This window comes from Pseudophryne corroboree, chromosome 11, assembly GCF_028390025.1.
Source record: "Pseudophryne corroboree isolate aPseCor3 chromosome 11, aPseCor3.hap2, whole genome shotgun sequence".
NCBI classification, from domain to species: Eukaryota; Metazoa; Chordata; class Amphibia; order Anura; family Myobatrachidae; genus Pseudophryne; species Pseudophryne corroboree.
This window is the reverse complement of record NC_086454.1, coordinates 81,683,625-81,698,981: the sequence shown is the minus strand read 5'-3', so window position 1 is coordinate 81,698,981 and position 15,357 is coordinate 81,683,625. Positions and strand designations below refer to the sequence as shown.

The 15,357-nt window shown below is 44.8% G+C and overlaps 1 long non-coding RNA gene across 1 annotated transcript in view; it reads left to right on the top strand.

Annotated features, from left to right (window-relative positions):
- The window catches only part of LOC134969953 (uncharacterized), an 85,542-nt gene that overhangs the window by 48,179 nt on the left and 22,006 nt on the right, over positions 1–15,357 (top strand). Inside the window, exon 2 of the long non-coding RNA XR_010189585.1 lies at positions 14,818–14,977. This is a non-coding gene — a long non-coding RNA (uncharacterized LOC134969953). The remainder of the gene's footprint in view (positions 1–14,817; positions 14,978–15,357) is intronic.

Sequence of the window (15,357 nt, the reverse complement as noted above, 5' to 3'; positions counted from 1 at the left end):
CTAGCGATCAACTCGGAATGAGGGTTTATCTCCTCTCACAGCCTAACCGTAGCTGCCTCCCCAGCCTAACCCTCCCCCTATTGCATAACCCCATTCCCAGTCTTCTGACTGTCAGGGTCCCGACTGCTGGGATTTTGAGTGTATCCCATAAATAGGACCCTTAATAAAGTGTCTCCGATATCAGAGGAACAAGTTCGCTTGTGACTAAAATGTACAGAGTTGGAGCGGCTTTACAGAAAAGTAAACTATTCTACCATCCAGTTTAAGTTTCTAGATGCCAATACACACTGTCCCATACTTACCTACTTTGCTACCCCCTCCTCCGGGAGGAGGCAGCGTTGTAGGTGCATGGGGGCGTGGCCAGCAGCAGGATGGGCGGTCCGGGAGCGTGGCCAACAGGGCAGTGGACCGTCCGGGGGTGTGGCATCAGGATCGACTTATCGTGGCTCTGCCCCCCGCTATGCAGTGCCGAGAAAAGAGGCGCTGTATAGCGGGGGGCGGAGCTACGATGACGCGATTCAGCGCAAATCGCATCATCGGACCCCCTCGGACCGCTCACTTGTTTTCTGCTGCGGGCGGCCGAGGAGGGTCGTGGAGGGGCAGCGCGGAAAGCGGGAGGCTTGCCCACCTTTCCGGGGGGCTGGGAGGTCCACCCGATTTTCGGGAGCCTCCCGGTCATTCCAGGAGGGTAGGCAAGTATGCACTGTCCTACTGATAGTGCACATAAGGATACTTGGACTATTATAGGCCAGTTGTAGTATAAGAAAAGAAATTGTACTAATACTAACGACTTTAATACACAGGGTGGTTTCCTTTATGATAGATTTGTTGACAAGGGCTATTAACCTTGTGGGGGATGATATTGACATGCACCATCTGTTACAGATTATCAAAACTCTTCATATAAATGAGTCTAGTAATAAAACGAGTTGTGTTTCCTAGTTCCACCAGGATTATAAAACAATTACATTTATTATTATGGAAAAAAAGTGAAAATTGTAACTCTTGATCCAGTTTGTAAAAAAAAAAAAAAAAAGTCATGGATATCTCCATCAGGAAAAATGGGGCGCTGAAAGGTGGGGCGCTGAAAGGTGGGGCACTAGTGGAAAACTTCAAACAGTGGGCCTAATTCAGATGCGGTCACAAAGCGGCTACTGTACACAAACCGGTCAATGTTTTCTTACTGCGCATGCATCTGAGCTGCAGTGCACACACGCAGCGAGTGAATGCCATTGCGGCGCAGCAAGGATTTAGTCGCAAAGTGAGTGACGGGAAGACAGCGTTTGGAGGTGCTATCGGAAAGTCGCTGGCTAAAGGCAGGCATGTCATGGCCGTTCAGATGGCGTTTTCTGGGCATGCATAAATTAGGCAAACAAATAGAATAATAGCGCTAGTTGGTCATAGATGAGATAGGTAGGTCAAATTACATATTTTTAATTCATAGTAAAAATCAATATAACATCCATATGGAATAGCAATAAATGATATATAAAAAAAAACCCTAGTAGAAAATTAGAGTAAAAACTCCCATGTGCATTAATCGAACAATAATGCATAAATTAGCAGTTGCGAACTTATGCGTTACTGGAGAGCCCTCTGCATCCCAGGAGAGCAGCTCAGCCTGCGCGTCATCAGAGGCACCGAGACTATACGGCATGTTCCGATATCTGACAATGGTGCCGATGTATCAGCAAAAACAACTAGATCTGAATTATGGGCCTTATTCAGGTTGGATCGCTTATGGGATCCAACCCATAGATTCCTGATGTTCGGGAAACTGCGCCAGTGCAGGACCTATTCCGCGCATTTGCAGAACGGGTCCTGTCTCGTGAGTGACAGGCAGAGGTGTTTGCGTGGAGATACAGGTGCCGAGGCGGCCAGCATTGGGGAAAAGGGAGCGTGTCACCCCGTTTACTGGGAGCGGAGAGGCCAAGGACTGCAAAGCCGGCGGTTGCGATGTTCATCACAAACTGTGACAGCATTGCAGTTTATAGGAAATGCAGGAAGGGAGTGGTGTGCACCTCCTCCTTCATTTGCATTGCTAAGGATCATAGGGGCTAATTCAGACCTGATCGCTGCTGCGCGTTTTCGCTCAGCGGGCGATCAGGTCTGAACTGCGCATGTGCATGCCAGAGATACGATCGGCATCTCAGCCCTGCGATCGCCTCTGCCTGATTGAGAGGCAGAAGCGCTCGCTGGGCGGGAAGGGGCGGGCTGGCGGCGTTCAGCTGCCGATTTGGGGGCGTGGTCCAGGCAACACAGGCGTGCCCGGACTGTGCGGGGGGTGGGCTGTGGCGGCTGCATGATGTCACACGCAGCCGCTGTGACCCGGGACGCGGCGTAAAGTCGCCTACCAGCGCAGCAATGCTGAGCAGGGAGGGACTTATTTGCCGGTGCAATAGCATCGCCGCCGTGCGGCGCTATCGCACCCTTGTGGTGGGGGGAGGGTCAGACATGCGGGGCAGACTAGCCCTGTGCTAAACAGCCATTCAAGTCGTGCCATGCAGTGGTGGGATTCCGTAGTGCCAAGCGTTTTTTTGTGTGGGTCTTAGATGCAAAGTAATACAATAGGACGCACAAGCAGCTTCTGCTGATTAAAATTATATGCAGCATGCCTATATTCTGTGTGTGTAATTGCGGCTCTATCTGCATCTGAAATACCTCTTCCACATAGCACTTTGTATGCAAATTCAGTTGCACTCACACACAGAATATAGGCATGTCGCATATAATTTTAATCAGCAGTCGCTGCTTGTGCGTCCTATTCCATTACTTTGCGTCTAAGACGCAAAAAAGATGCTTAGCGCTACAGAGTCACATGACACTCACGCGTCCATCTCTGGGACAGAGCCCAGTTGAGCTCAATTTCCACCCCCCAGCTTCACAAAGACAGTAAACAAGGAGAAGCCCACTCTCCGACAGTGCTGGACTTACTGTAGCATAGTTGTGTCAGTGAGTGTGAAGCAGGGAAGTGGGAGAAGGACCATATCATTGTAAATCTTTACTGAGATAGAGAGACAGATCGCCAATGACGAGTCCCCCTCTTCAGGCCTGGGCAATGGGCCAGACCCAGTTTCTTAGCAGGCAATTTCAGGAACTTGGTAGACAACTATATCAACTGGATTTGGGGCTCTCTAAGCACCTGGTCCCCATAGCAATGGCACACCTTGCAACCAGTATAGCTTCGACAATGCATACATTCCTACTTTTGTTTTCTTCCCTCTGGAACAATTTATTTTTTTATTTAAACTGTTTTTTATTAAGACAGCAGACAAATCATCACAACAGTACATTTAAAAAAAAAAAAAGGGGGGACATGATCATCGCATATCATATATAACAATATAAAACATTTGAGCACCCAAAGCATGGAAAAAAGATTGTCTGCTTATTTTCTAACATCAAACATGTAAAAGAGGGACATTCTAATAAAAGAGCTTATGAAAATATAGGAAAGAATAGAAAGAGAGGGAAAAGGAGGGGAAAAGAAAAAGGGAAAGTTGTGAAATGTGGAGGTAGGCAAGAGCATCTGCATAGGAAGGATGAGTCCATTGGGAGATAAGGGGGAGGACCCATTCAAATAGTGAACTGAAACATGCTAGAAAGACACAGTGTACATAATGGGAGAAGAACTAAGTAGTCATATAAGACCGATACACAGGTGACTCCTTGAAGTCATACCAGGGAAACCATATGGCTGTGAAGTCAATGGTCTTCCCCGATGAGAAGGAGATAAGATCCTCCATATCCAAAAAGTAATCAATCTTTTTAAACCATAATTTAATCGAGGGCGGTGAGGTGGATCTCCAAAGAGTTGGGATAACCGCTTTTGCAGCCTTGCTAAGATGCCTCAATAGAGAGCATTTGTAGGAATGCGCGTCCGCGGAGGTGTAATTTAGGAGCCAAAATCCTGGTTCTTTTGGGACTACATCCCCCACTATCAGCTCAGAACATTTCAATACCTCTGTCCAGAACGGAGTTATGAGAGGGCAGTCCCACCATATATGCACAAAACTCCCTGGGGCGTTTCTACATCTCCAGCAAAGATTCGAGAGAGAGGGAAACATTTTATGAAGAACAAGAGGAGTCCTATACCACCTATATATGAGTTTATAGAGAGTCTCTAATGTTGATAAACATAAAGAGCTTGCCTGGGCGTTACTAACTACAGAGTCCCAATTGATCTGTATAGGGAGCCCTGGCAGTTCCCTCTCCCAGGAAGCCATAAAGGTAGGAGGTTGCGGAAACAGGTCTTCCATAATAAGCGCATAAATTTGGGAGATAGTATGTGTAGGAGAACTAGGAGAGACGCACATTTTTTCAAATACGGTGAGAGCCCTAGTTATATTAGAAAGGTTCTTCGAAGATGTTATGAAATGATGAACCTGCAGGAACTTCCAAAAATCAGAACTATGTATATTCCAATGAGACTGAATATCTGAGAATGAGCGCACCCTACCCGAGCTCACCAGCTGACCGACCCTGAAAATCCCGGCTTCCGCCCATGGAGCAAAGGCTGTCCCATGGAGACCTGGAATAAATTCGGGATTATGGAGAAAAGAAGTTAAAGGGGACCATTTGGAGGATATTTGGCTCTTAGACCTCAGTGTGGCCCATAGTTTAAGCGTGGGGGAGACCGTGGGGTGGGTAATCTTCGGAAGGGTAGGAAGCCAGGGTATAATTTCGATATAATGTGGGAGGCAACCATCCTCCAATAGAACCCATTGTTTGCGATCTTTAGCCCGTGACCATTCCAGAATCCTATTCAGATGTACGGCATGATAGTAGCTAGAAATGTGTGGAAGTTGTTGCCCGCCTTGATGTTATCTCCTATATAAAATATTGTGCTTAAATCTAGGTGTATTGCATCCCCAAACAAATGCACGAATGAGAGTCTGAACGTCTCTGAGCCAAAGTAAGGGGATGTGTATAGGAAGGGTTTGGAGGAAGAATAATATCCTAGGGAGGGCATTCATTTTGACAACATTGATCCTACCAAACCACAATAATCGTAATTTCCTCCACTTCTGGAAGTCAAGGCGAAGCTTCGCCAACAGGGGGCTAAAATTCAGGGAGAATAATTTGGATAAGTCTTTGGATAGTAGTACCAACAAATATTTTAATTTGTGGTCGTGCCAAGTAAAAGGGAAGGAGCGTTTCAAACCCTCTACTACATCGGGAGAAGTAGTTAAATTCATAGCAATAGATTTGGAATAATTTACCTTAAAATTGGAGAGGGCTCCGAATTTCTCAAATTACATCGTCAGGTTTGGCAGTGAGGTGACCGGTTTTGAAATTATGGCGAGCAAGTCATCGGCATATAAAGCTAATTTATATTCAGTCCCCCTTATCCGCAAGCCAGAGATATTTGGATTGGCCCTGATGCTTCGAGCTAATGCTTCCATGCAAAGGACAAAAAGCAACGGGGATAGTGGGCAACCTTGTCGTGTGCCGTTGGTAATAGAAAAGGAATCAGAAAGGGAGCCATTAATCTTAATTTTGGCGGACGGGGAAGTATAGAGAGATAGGATTCTATGGAGACAGGTACTGCTGAGCCCAAGATGTTTCAGGACGCCAGACAAAAAGTCCCAGTCAACCATGTCAAACGCTTTTTCAGCATCGGTCGACAACATGATCGAGGGGGACGTAATCTGGCCAGCATAGTGAATCATACTGAGCACTTTAGAGGTGTTATCTCTGGCTTCACGGCCTAAAACGAATCCAGCCTGATCTCCATGAATCAGATTGGGCAATAATAGTTTAAGGCGATTTGCAATCAATTTGGCAAAAAGTTTTATGTCTATGTTCAATAGCGAAATTGGCCGATAGCTAGAGCAAAGATTGGGATCTTTGCCCTCCTTAGGAAGGACTGCAATATGGGCTTCAAGAGATTGCGGGGAAAAATGACAATTTCCTGATACAGTGTTAAAGGCTTTCGTGAGGAGAGGGACCAATTTCTCCTTGAAAGCTTTATAATATGCGATGGTATACCCATCAGGGCCTGGACTTTTTCCGTTGGGAGAAGAGTCGATGACTTTCAGAACCTCCTCAGTAGAGAAAGTGGCGTCCAGATCTTCTATCTCATTTGTGGACAGCGTAGGGAAGTCTAAGGCTTGTAAGTAATCAGCTATGGCTGTTCGATGGGACAATTTATCAACTCTACCAGTCGGACCAGAAAGATTGTATACGGTGGAATAATATGCCCGAAAGGCCTCAGCAATTTGAGGTGTCTCATGTCGGGGCTGACCATGACCATTTTTAATTGTATGAATAAAAGTGAGTGCACGTTGTTCTCTAAGGGCTTTGGCCAGCAATTTCCCGGGTTTGTTACCCCATTGATAATATCTGCTACGGCACTTCCTATATGAAAATGTAACCCTATCAGAGAGCAGTTTATTCAGATCGGCCCTGGCAGCCTCAAGATCAGCATAGTGTTGTGGGGTTTGAGATTTCTTATGTAAAAGCTCGAGAGATTTTATCCTAGATAATAAGTCACCTCTGAGTTTCTCCCTTTGCCTTTTACGGAATGAGCCTATCTGAACACAAACCCCTCTAATGACACATTTATGTGCTTTCCAGACCGAAACCTTAGAAATATAATCTAGGTCATTAGTACAGATATAGGAGTCTAAGGCGGTGTCAATTCGAGACCGACACTCCGCGTCCTGTAGAAAAGTGTCGTTAAAACGCCAGGACCATTGGCGATGTGTATAGGGTGGAAGGCGTAGTGTAAGGTTAACAGAGGCATGGTCTGACCACACAATTTGACCTATAGAGGCGTCAGAAAAAAGATGCAGGTGTTGGTGGCCCAAAAATAAGTAATCAATTCTGGAGTATGTCTGATGTGGGTGTGAGAAAAAGGAATAATCTACCTCGGCAGAATGTGTCAATCTCCATGTGTCAATCAGCTGGTGGTCGAGCAAGGTGCGCCTCACCCCCCTATACTCCCTCTCTGGGCTACAAGAACTTTTTTTTTAGTTGTCACGAAGGGGATCAAGGGTCCAATTTAAGTCGCCTCCCATCACCAGTACCCCTTCTAGGAGGGACTCAGCAATTTCCAAAACCGAGGGCAAAAAGGAAGGCTGTTTAGCATTGAGAGCATATACGTTCAAAAAAGAAAAGCGTTGGCCGTATATATCGCATTTTACCAGCAACCCCCGACCTTCAGCTAGTCTGTGGGAAGTAACATTAAGAATAGGCAAATGGCGCGCTAATAAAACAGCCACACCTAATGTCTTACCGGAAGAATTATTAGACAGGCAAACATGAGGATAGTAGTGACATTTCAGAGACTGCACATGTCCCATCTTAAAATGTGTTTCCTGAATAAAAGCAACGTCAACTCTCTCATCTCTAAGCCATTTGAAGAGTTTAGACCTTTTCTCAGGAGCATTCAACCCCTTAACATTAAGGGTAGTAACATGTAAATCATCCAACCCCATTATCACAACAGCCTAAGAGATTCGCATTGGACATCCCTCCAACAGATACTTGAGGGGGGAAAGAAAGAACAGCAAAGATAGGAAATAGAAAGAGAAGGAAATCAGAGAAAGGAGAAAAAGAAGAAGCAGTGTGGAAAGCCACTCTGCTAAATACCACAATATTTAACAAATTCGATAACAATATCAGAAGAAGGACAGCTGCAAAAAGGACAGGAGCGTAATCCTGCCGACTCCCAACCCTAAGAAACAAGGGATGCAGCATAATGGGGGTCCTACGGGGGACCAAAGACAGCAACCATCCACAATATAAAAGCTAATCAAAATAAAGTATTACCAAGGAGTGCGCATAGGCACAGTATAAAACGCATAGAAAAAATATAACCTGTAAACCTTTTAGTAAATTTACATGAAAAGCTAAGCAATTAAGTAAATGAGTATCGACACCATCGATACCCCATCACTTATCCACGAAACCATTACAACATTACAAAAATTACAAAAACCGATCTCATGTGTGAGCAACACATAGCAACATTTAAGAAAAAGACCAAGTGTATGACAAAAGTAACAGGAGAATTCACGACAGAACAGGACGAAGTCTCCCCTCATGGAGGCTCAGAGGAACGGGAACTAGCAGGAGTATTCCCCCGCGTCCGCGGAGAGCGCACTTGTTGCCACGCGTCGTCTGGAGGGATCATAACAGGCAAATCCGGCAGGTGGTGAAAACATTCCCAGTCAGGTAGTGGCACCGGAGGTATCCCCAAGGTTGTGAAGAAGGCCTGTAAGTCCAAAGGTCTGGAGAGACTCGCAACTTTGCCACCATGAGAAACCTGAAGGGAAAAAGGGAAGCCCCATCTGTATTTCAGAGAAGAAATAAGACCTTTATCGCGCTATAAATAAACAGCTGCACCTTAGGGGAAGTACCCCCTGTTCGACGGGGTACTAAGGTTGAAAATAGGAATGGTGAGGTTTCCCCAGGGCGCTAGTGAATCCCTTTGGTATATCTAAAGTTATCACTTATAATGAAAATTCATATCTCACTTATACTGAAATTTCATAAAAAATAGATTATATTTATTTAATAAAATACAATAGAATACATTGTGTCACAATATGTCTACAGTGACCATCGACAAAGTTTTGTACAGATATTAATGTTGATAACAGTACATTTCAATCACAAAGCAACAGAATGATTGATCTTCCTCGAAGACAAGACAAAACACCGCTGTCTTAATCCAACGCGTTTCGTCCTACGGACTTCATGAGGGGTTGTACTTATAATCAAAGGATCACTATATGGATAAGCAACTTAACGTATCTTCAATGATACATAAAAACACTTAAAAGTGATATCGTACTAGATCTCACCACATGGAATATCCATTCAGCAGATGATTAGATGTTATTCATTCTACTGAGCCAAATTATGTTATTTCTGAAAGCAATTGTGTTTTAAACCAATTGCGTTGAAAATTAATAAATAGAGCAGCTTTTCACATCCAAGCGTGAATTTTACACCAATCAGAAAACTGTGAATGAACCTCTCTGTATTCAGTAATGTTCTGAAACACAATTGCTTTCAGAAATAACATAATTTGGCTCAGTAGAATGAATAACATCTAATCATCTGCTGAATGGATATTCCATGTGGTGAGATCTAGTACGATATCACTTTTAAGTGTTTTTATGTATCATTGAAGATACGTTAAGTTGCTTATCCATATAGTGATCCTTTGATTATAAGTACAACCCCTGATGAAGTCCGTAGGACGAAACGCGTTGGGTTAAGACAGCGGTGTTTTGTCTTGTCTTCGAGGAAGATCAATCATTCTGTTGCTTTGTGATTGAAATGTACTGTTATCAACATTAATATCTGTACAAAACTTTGTCGATGGTCACTGTAGACATATTGTGACACAATGTATTCTATTGTATTTTATTAAATAAATATAATCTATTTTTTATGAAATTTCAGTATAAGTGAGATATGAATTTTCATTATAAGTGATAACTTTAGATATACCAAAGGGATTCACTAGCGCCCTGGGGAAACCTCACCATTCCATCTGTATTTCAGTTCAAGTTTCCTAAGGGACTCAGTGAGGGGCTTCAGGGCTTGACGCTGCTGCAAGGTTGACCAGGCGAGATCAGGAAATAACTGAATCTTGTCTCCTTGAAAGTCAATACTGTCCAGCTGACGGGCCGACCTCAGTATTTCCTCTTTTTGGACATAATAGTGGGGCCTGCAAATCACATTGCGTGGCCTGTCAGACGACAAGCCGCGAGGACGGAGGGCACGGTGTGCTCTGTCAAGTACAATGTCCTTGTTTGGGTCCAGGTCAATAAGTTCTCCAAATATTGTGGTTAAAGCATTCGCCAGGTCAGCCTGTTGGACGCTCTCGGGTAGACCCCTGACCCTGATATTATTTCGCCGGCCGCGAATATCCATATCTTCAATGCGTGATTTGAGAAAGGCGATATCACCCCTCTGATGAGACAGAACCTCCTGAAATTTAGTTAGGGTATCAATGCTAGACGACTCATGTCGTTCCAATATATCTACACGGACCGCAATTTGAGACATGTCTTTTCGAATCGCTGCTACTTCCTGAGTGATGGTGGAAAGCAAGCGAGTCTCCAAGGCCGAAAAATCCTGTTTCGTGGGAAGTGACTTAACATGAGATAGGATCTCGCTAATCTCTGCTGACAAAGAGGAGGCCTGTGGAGTCTGCGGGTTCCCAGGGGACGACATGTCATCCACCAAACCGTGCAGAATCGGGGAGGTCGGGACAGTAGAGGGAGCAGCAGAGTGTAATGTCGGTGTAGTTAAGAACTGACGTAGATCCGACAAATGTCGGGCTGCAGGAGACGGGATCGCGTCCGGCCTGGTCTTGGCCTTTTTTTTCCTTATGCCTCTCACCATGAGATCGGTCTTCAAATAAGGCAGTGCAGGGTTACATTTTCATATAAAAACATGCGGGTCGCCGCCGTGCAAAAGCCCCCACGTGGCCTTAGGGCGACATCAGGCAGGCAGACACATAGTTAGAGAACTATACAGTTGATCACAGCGACATAGTATCAGGGCTCGGTCCAGCTTGTATGTAGATAGTGGACACTGTGCATCAGAAAGCATGCGGCTGCAACCCCGCTCCCCAGGCCCTGCAGCCCTCTCCGGCCAGAGGGGTTGAATCGTTTACGAATGGCCGCAGCGGGCAATAATTTTATGAGAGCTCCGATAAGAGCAGGGAGTCAGCTGAGACAAATGGGGAACGCACCAGGGCCGCAGGCAGTGTGCGGGCGGCAGTGAGGTCACCACCTCCAATATAGAGCACAGCCCTATGGTCACCCCCTCTCCCCCCGCTGGAGCCCCACAGACTGCAAATCTGAGGAATGTACTCACTTCTGGGGCCCAGCGGGGGAGAAACAGCAGGGAGCAGGCGTGCAGTGAAGATGGCCGCCGGGCGTCTATCGGCCCCGTCTCCCGCGGCGAGTCCCGGAGACCTCAGTCAGCAGAGGTAGGTAGCACGTGGCGGGGAGCGTCTCCTAGCCGCGGCCAGCGGCAATATGAGGAGCGGAGGTCCAGGAGAGGTCTGCGGCCCGATCCGGATGCCACTGGAGCCGCCGCCGGTCTGGAGAAATAATCGAGGCCCCGGCTTGTGTGAGCCCCATAGGCCGCAATCCGCAGGAGCGGTAAAACCACTCCCCAATTCCGCGACACTAGCAAGGGCACTGCAGTGGGAACAGGAGGGGCAGGGGTACAGCTGAGGGTGCAGAGGGAGCCCAGAGATGGGGTTTATAGCCAGAAAAGAGCCTCGGGTCGCAGGAGCTCTCTTAGTGCGTGACTGCCTCCATCAGCAGCCAGGCCACGCCCTGGAACAATTTATTACATTGATAGATTTGCCCATTTTTGGTTCAAAAGGTATCCCGCTGAAAGCATAGGTCATTTAGCGGGAGAAAAAAAAATGCTCTGTAGGTGGCTATACTGGAAACACTCATAAATATCCAGCCATCATGTCTTAAAACTTAAGGCCAAAGGGAGGTGCCTGGAACCCATGCTCCTGCTCTAGAGCTCCCTTGACGCTTGTTTTGTGTCATCATGACACAACGTGTATATAAGCAGTGGGAATGGTGCCGGCCCAGGGCTCCCTGCTACAACACTACATGCGTGACATCACAAAATAGCATTTAACTCTAGTTGTGCATTTGTGCAGCCTGGAAAACAACCATTATGTAGTAACCCAGTTGTCCAGCACAGTCTCTTTTCAGCTCATCTGTAAATCTGTGTCTATTCACTTCCATTACCATCAGCTGCACTGACAGCTCGGTATCTACAAAGTGGAGCTGTCCAATTCATCTGTCGAAGACAAATGTATTCTGCTTATAAAATGTAACATCCATAAGAGGAGGCCTGGTTATTTATACTGAGCCGTGTACATGAAGCGATGTAATGAGGGCCACAGGAAGGTTACTAAGCTTAAATGGAACCGGATGTGCTTGTTTAATGGAAAGTCCCTTTTATGCAAGATTCTATCAATTCCCATTAAACATACCATTTGATCACAATAAAGTTTCTTTTTGCTAGAACTTACGGGATACACTTAGCTGGGTGCTTCAAAGCGATTCTCTGATTGCTGATAGTTATGAATACTGATATTTAAAATTAGCTCTAACCCCTATGATGAGAAGGGATAAAACAGAGGAGAGAAAACTGAAATGGGAAATTATTTGACAGATTTATACATATCTGGGATTTTTTTTCCATTGTACTTATTATGCTACAGCTATTTTTATGGATATAGATCTAAAAACAATGTTCAAAACAGTTATACAGGGCTTCGTTTTCTTAAGATAGTCTTGTTTTTTGAGTCTTTGAATTATTAAGATAATTTTATATAAGAGTACACAAGTTAGTTTAATATAGTGTAAAACTCCTGTAAATAATATCTGGAAGAAATATGATTTCCAAAGTCATAACTTATAATTGGTGAGTTCTGATGTCATCACTTCAGCATTTATTAGGAAAACTTGTGCTGTAATTTTTACCAATATTAGTCACCTCGGATTTCTGTAACTTGTATAAAAGCAATGTACCTACAGCCATGTACAGCCATAACTTTGTGGGTCCCACGGCAACATTCTGAAGGGGCCCATGACCCAATAATTCTAGTAAGACACCTTTTTCCACAGCATTTGATCATTTTATGAACCATAGTAGTGCTTTAGTTAATATGCCCCATAGTACATCAATGCCTTAGTTAATGTTATACCCCATAGTAGTGTCCTAGCCAGTGGCAGAACTTCTGAGTGGTGGGCCCAGGTGCAAAAATATAATTTGGGCCCCCCTCATCCACCGCAACCCAAGTTCATAATATGCCACACGGCAGTGGGTGACAGAGTAAAGCAGGGGGAGGCAGATGATGACATAGAGGGGCATAGGGTGACAACAGAAAGTAGGGGGGGACAGAGGGTGACAGCAAAAAGTAGGGGGAGGCAGAGGGTGACAGGGAGAGGCAGTGGGTAATAGGGGCAGGTCCCTCAGGCAGAGGCGCCCACCCTACTCTCTGCGCTGGGCCATTTATCTAACATTGCTCAAAATGGTCTGCAGTGGGGCCAGGGGATAACTCATTGCTGGTCTGGGCAGCCATGGGCCCCGGTGCAAACACCTGCTGGACCAATGATAGTTCCACCTCTGGTCCAAGGTAATTTTATGTCCTGTAGTAATACCTTAGTTAACTTTATACACCATAGTAGTGCCCTAGGTCATTTTATGTCGTAATAATACCTTCATTAACTTTATACACCATAGCAGTGTCCTAGGTCATTTTATGAATCATAGTAGAGCCTTACTTAATGTTATGCCCCAGCGTAGTGCCCTAGTTCATTTTATACGCCATAGTATTACCCAAGTTAATTTTGCACCCCATAATATTGATATAGAACACAAAATAGCACTCAATGCCTCCAGGTCATATGATAATTGTAGTGCTCCAGTTCACAGTATGCCACATTCATCTATTGTAGCTCAGCTGTGTGTATGAGGAGCAGATGCAGGGACAAACTGGGGGTCTGAGACGGCCCCGGAATTCTAGCGCGCGCGCATAACAAGGGGTGCGATTAAAGGGGTGTGGCCTAGCGACATGTCCCTATCTTTCTGAATGTCAGGCAGCCATCCCCTGGCTCTCTGCTGTACGGCTGAACAGAGGTGCTCGGCCAGGCTGGTATGCCATACGGTTCCGGTATGAATGGTCGACCATGTTATGGTCGACAGTCATTAGGTCGACCACTATTGGTCGACATTGGCATGGTCGACATGGACACATGGTCGACACATGAAAATGGTCGACACATGAAAGGTCGACACATGAAAAGGTCGACATGAGTTTTTTAACTTTTTTGGTGTCGTTTTTTGCGTAAAGTGACTGGGAACCACAATTAGTGCACCGCGTCCCTTCGCATGGTGCCTTCGCTCCGCTACCGCTTCGCTCGGCACAGATTACCGTTCCAATCGTAGTCCACGTGGATCGTAAAGTATGGAAAAGTTCCCCACAAGAAAAAAAAGTAAAAAAACTCATGTCGACCTTTTCACGTGTCGACCTTTCATGTGTCGACCATTTTCATGTGTCGACCATGTCAATGTCGACCAATAGTGGTCGACCTAATGACTGTCGACTATAACATGGTCGACCATCTGAACGGATACCATGCCATACCAGCCCATCAGGCCAGATGGCCAGTCCTACTCTGAACAGGAGGGTGGGAGATGGATCATACCAGTGTGGAGCTTTATTGAGAATAAAAAAACAGAGACTGCAACCTATATGATCGCTGCCAAGTTCCGCTTTTCAGGCCGGAACCAAATTGCTTAGCGGGCAACCTTGGTAGACAACTATATGATTCGGGTGTAGGGAGGACAGGCCCCATAAGTCTGTGGGCACCATAGCAACGGCACCACCTGCACATTCTCTATAGCTACACCCTTGGCCCTGTGGTTCAAAGAATTTCTTTCTTCATATTTAGCGTTCTTATAATTTGCAGAAAGAGGTGTACGTAACATCATATATTATTTTTATGCTGTTTCCTATAAACCCACTCAAGCGCAAATTAATAAATTACCGGATGTAACAGAGAAATATTGTCTCCTTTTCAAAAATGTAAAAATAACATGGTGCCATAATAAAACTGAAATAAATACATGATTGTCTCATTTTGAAAAAATAAAATGTAGTAATGCCCTCAAAGAAATAGAATAATATAATATTGCCTTTTTATAAATCAAGTAATAAAAAATGTGGTGCCTTATTTAGAGAATAACATTTTGCTTTTATTTTCCTTTTCTGCTTATGTTTCGCTTTTAATATCACTGCCTTTTTAGATTCTGGACTTCAACACACAGAGAAGCAGTGGATTGCAAAAGCCGCTTCTTAGTAAAGTTACCCCAAAGCCTGAATGCAAGTTACCCCAAAGTGTCCTGACACTTTACAATGAGCTAAAATTAGACCGTCCGGCAAAATGACATTTGCACTATAACGAAGGTGAGCACTTTCTTCAGTATACTTCCGACCACCATGGTTATGCTCAGCGCTGCAAGAATCCCAATAATTTTCTTTACTACTACAGGTTGAGTATCCCATATCCAAATATTCCGAAATACGGATTTTTTGAGTATGACTGAGATAGTGAAACCTTTGTTTTCTGATGGCTCAATGTACACAATCTTTGTTTAATACACAAAGTTATTAAAAATACTGTATTTAATGGCCTTCAGGCTGTGTGTGTATAAGGTGTATATGAAACGTAAATGAATTGTGTGTATGTACGCAAACTTTGTTTAATGCACAAAGTTATTAAAAATATTGGCTAGAATTACCTTCAGGCTGTGTGTATAAGGTGTATATGAGACATAAATTAATTC